This window comes from Saccopteryx leptura, chromosome 3, assembly GCF_036850995.1.
Source record: "Saccopteryx leptura isolate mSacLep1 chromosome 3, mSacLep1_pri_phased_curated, whole genome shotgun sequence".
NCBI lineage: Eukaryota > Metazoa > Chordata > Mammalia > Chiroptera > Emballonuridae > Saccopteryx > Saccopteryx leptura.
Window position 1 is genome coordinate 238,910,291 of NC_089505.1, and position 4,905 is coordinate 238,915,195.

Here is a 4,905-nt window from a genome sequence, read left to right on the forward strand (position 1 = left end):
ATATCTCTATTTAGTTCTGTAAGAATGGTCCCCTCCAACCTAACTTCAGATGCCAATTGCAAGCACAGATAATCACATCATTATGGAATAGAAGTTCCCATACATTGAGGTGACCAATTTTTTTACAATGAAAAGGAGGACAAATATAAATTGAAGAAAACAATATCATAAATAAAAGAAACATTTTGTTCATTGCAGCAATTGCTGCAGATCAAAATCTTGGAAGATTGACACTCAGATAACATATAAGAGGAAAAAAGAGAACTTATTAAGCTGGCAGAGGGTGCAGGACTATAGTTCCAAACACACATGGTCCACAAAATTAAATTTCTTACACCTTATATACCCTTTACAGAACGTAAGTTCACATGATTCCTTTGTCTTCAATTACATGATTTTGGGATGGGAGGGGGCTTACAGGATGCCAGAGGATCATTATTTGTAAATCACCCATTAAGGAGAAAGAAAGGGGAAGAGTAAAGGACTACTCAAGTCTCCCTTCTCCTCCTATATTCCTGGCTGTTTTACTTTCTTTCACCCAGGTGTATAGAAGGGAGGGGGCCCAAGCCTCCTTCCTCCTTCTATTCAAAACCTTCTAAGTATGCAAACCTCTTCATTTACATTATAACAGCCCTTCTTAAACAGAAATACTATCAGCCATCTTGAGATTTTGTAAATTACACAAGTACAAAATTATATTTACAAAATATCTCTGAACGCTTGGCCTAAATTATGAAATATCTTTGAAGCCTCTTATTTGAAGAGGGGGTCTCCTTTCTCACAATAATACACTATAATATAGTGAATGCATAATAAAAACATTTGTACATATTATATTGTAATTATGCTTACATGCCTATTAATTTTAATAATAATTGTAAGAATAATACTTTTCCACTGAATGAATATTTTTTGTCAATGTATCAAATTGTATCAATATGTTGGAAATATCTGAAAAAGAAATATCCTTCATATTAAATTTTACATTAATTGTGCTTACATGTCTATGATTGAATATTCACTGAGAAAGAAATAATCGTGAGTCTACAATGTTGTATGTGCCATGTCATGTTTCAGTAAGAAGTACACAAAGCCATTTGCGCTCTTGGTATATCATGCACTCTCTCAAGGTCTCCTGTGCAGAGCACATGTGTCTCATAATCGTGTCTCACTAAAACTAACACTGATCCATGACGAATCATCATGTCAAATACAAATACGTCACATCACATGCAATGAATCAACTCTGCATCTATCGAATATGGACATTTACAGATTAGTCTTTCAATATCAAAAAGGAGGACATGCAGGGGGACACTTTTCAAGGGAGGATGGAACTTACAAGAGAAAGACTGTCCTCCCTAAAGGAGAACGATTGGTCACCTTACATCAGGGATCAGGATCCTATGGCTCGCAAGCCAGATGTGGCTCTTTTGATGGCTGCATCTGGCTTGCAGACAAATCTTTAATAAAAAAAATAATAACAATGTGGCCTGACCTGTGGTGGCACAGTGGATAAAGCATCACCTGGAACACTGAGGTCGCTGGTTTGAAACCCTGGGCTTGCCTGGGCAAGGCACATATGGGACTCAAGAAGTTCATTACCACAAAACCACTACTGACAGAAATGTTTAAGGGCCTGCTATAAGAAGAGAAAAGAGAGAGAAAGAGAGAGAGAGAGAGAGAGAAATCTAGAGAAAGAGATTTATAGGTTTAAAGAATAAAATGATAATAAATAAGTACATATTAATAACCTTAGATGTAAATGGGTCAAATGCTCCAATCCAAAGACAAAGGGTAGCTGCATATTTAAGAAAACAAGACCTGTATATATGATGTCTACAAGAGATCCATTCAGAATAAAAGATACACATTGACTAAAAGTGAAGGGTTGGAAAGAGTATTTCATGCAGAAGGAAATAAAGAGTGGTAGATACATGATAGAACAAGGAAGCACTTCAAAAACATTATTCTAAGTAAAAGAATCCGGACATGAAAGACACATATAGTATGATCCCGTTTATATGAAATATCTAGAACAAGTAACTCCTCAGAGACAGAAAGTTATTGTTTAATAGTGGCATGGTGTGAGAAAATGACTACTTAATAAATATAAAATATTCTTTTAGGGTAATAAAAATATTTTGGAAATTGTCACAGCTAATGGTTCCATAACAATATAATGAACTAAATGTCAATAGATTGTATACTTTAAAATAGTTAACTTTTTGTTATGTTCCCCTCATTATAAAATGAACAAGTAATTATGAGATATTCACACATTAACTAAACACTTCATAATTCAGGGATAAGATGTTTCATTAGAAAATAATAAAAAAATGGAAAGTTTTAGAGGAAAAGTCTTCCTTGAAGTAAAATAGAATGTTACAAGTTGTCTCATCAACACTAGATGCAAGAAAAGAATGAGATTGAAATGAGGGATTCCAAGATGGTGATGGAGTAGGCAGATGTTCCAACTGTCACCTCCCAGGATCATATTGGATTACAACTTAAATTTAAGAGAAATTATCTTGAAAAACCAACTTCATGTTAAACAAAGAGGAGTCTATAACCAAGATTCACAGAAGAAGCTCCATTGAGACTGGACGGAAGGGTGGGGACACAGAAAAGGCTGCCCCATGCTCAGGAGCAAGTGGTGGCTGAAGATCTGGATGGACTGGCACTGTGGGGACAGTTCCCCTGACCAATGTGGGTGCTCAGCCCCAGGTCTGGAGTCCCAGTCTAGAGCCCCAGAGCCAAGAATAAGTATTCACACAGCATTTGGAGGTGAAAAGAGCTGGGATTCTGTCTGCAAGAAAGAGATGGAGCTCTCAGAGAGGCAGGCCCCATCTTAAAGGGCCTGCACTGAAATTCTTTTTCACAAGCACTTACCTGGGGCTCCAGTGGAGAGAAAGCTGAGAGGAGTAGAGTTGCATGAGGAGAGTGTAAAGTTGGAGGCCCAGGGAGAGAAACTGTGAGTGATGGCCACCAGAACCCCTGTGCTGAGTCATTCTCCAATTCCTCAGTTGCGAGTGGAGCAGTCCCCTCTGAGTGGCATCAGCCTGGGGAAAAGCAACTGCTCTGCCCTAAGGAATCTCTGCTACCTCAGTTATGGTGATGGGTCGTTCTGAGAGGCCAGGAAGCAGGGGGCACAGCAGTAACTCAGTTTCCTGGTGTTGAGGCCAGAGCTTTCTCCCAATCTCTCCCAAGTCCAAAACTGGTGCTTATACCTCAGGGCAGACTCCGTAGAAACTGTCCAGAATATGGCAGACCACACTTCTGGGTCTCAGAAGCAACACCCACCAGACTCCTGGGGCCACACCCTACTAAAGTTGGTGATAAAAGTCTAAACAGACTGAAGCCTGGGGCCGAGGGGCAGAGCCACTCACACCACCTTTCTTATTCCCTGAAATGCCACAAGCTCTAGACAATAGCAGAGGTTTTTTCAGTGGCTGAGCCCAACAAGCAGCCAGCAAGCAGACAGAGGCTGCAGGAGGCGTGACTCAGAGGATTTTCCCCAGGACCAGTGTGGGTAAAAGCCAGCCTAAATGTGCAGCTTAGTATTTCCATGTGCACCTGGGCCCAGCAGAGGCAGCCACCAACACTGGATTGCTTGTAGCTCCAAGAAGGTTGCCGAGGGCCAGTCACAAGCAGTGTCTCCCACTGGTCAGTGCTGAGTTCCTTCCAGAGAGGTCCAGGGCTGGCACATCCAGAGGCCAGCTGTAGAGAGTATTGGTTCAGGACCTAACAACCCTTGCTAGAGTGGTATCCAAAGAAAGGACTCCTCACACCTGGCCCTAATGAGGTGGATTCTCTCTCTTTGATCAGCACCAGCACAGCAGCTAATGTGCTTTGGGTAGGGTGGAGCCTCATAGTCAGCAGCCCAGGTGCTGGATATCCAGCCCTGGTGGACTAGATCCCACTTGAGGAAGGGAGAGAGGATTGGAGAACAAACATTTAATATGTGGGCCCCTGTGAGCCTAGTGTTAGATCTGTTTGATTGGTTTAGCCACATTCTGTGAGTGCAATGTCAGCTCCAGGAGCGGATTATCTCTGTTTTCTTTCTGAGACCAGGGTTGCACCAGGTGTAAGAACTTCTGCAGAGGGGACTGTCGGTCCCACTTCAACCTGAACCTGCTGCTCACGTTGTTGGGAGAAATATATTTGAGTATTTATCAGTGGTTGAGGAATCAGGCTCTGGAGTAGGGGCCACTTTGAAAGGGCAAGAGCAACTAAAGGGAAGGTCATAGACTCTAGTAAATGTCATTTTTTTTTGCATAAATTGTTATGGCGTAAGATAACTTTGCTAGAGTATAAACTGTAGTATTTATACAACTTGATTTTAGGATTTGGGTCTGTGGTAGTATAGCCCAGACAAATAAAAGTTTTAAATGCTTTTCTCTTTATGCCCTGGCCAGGTAGCACATTATCTTGATACCCCATGGTTGCAGTTTTGAGACCAGACAAGGGGGATAAAATGAGAAAGAGGAGCCATTGAGAATGTGCAAGAGAAGAGAGGGCCATGCAGGGAAGATCGAGTTGGGTGGATAAACCAAAGAATTTTCCTTTATTAAAGCAGACAATAGTTTAACAGTGCCTTCTGTTTAAACAGAGGATATAATAAAAGACTGAGGAGGTAAAATAACTTTCAAAACCATATGGTGGCTTTTTTAAGGTAGTATAAAGAAAGCTGAGGTGAAGAAAGATACCTGAGAGCCAGGGAGGTAAGAAGAAAAATCTGAAACTCAAGTCCAGTGTCAAATGACAGGCTTATTGGGAGGGTCACTGTGTGGGAGGCACAGCCTTTCTCTGATGAGCAACAGGGATAAGGCAGAGTTTTGTCCCCTGGAAGAGGAAGTCACTACTATAGAGGACTGAGGAAACAGTGGTTTGCAGAGTTCAGAG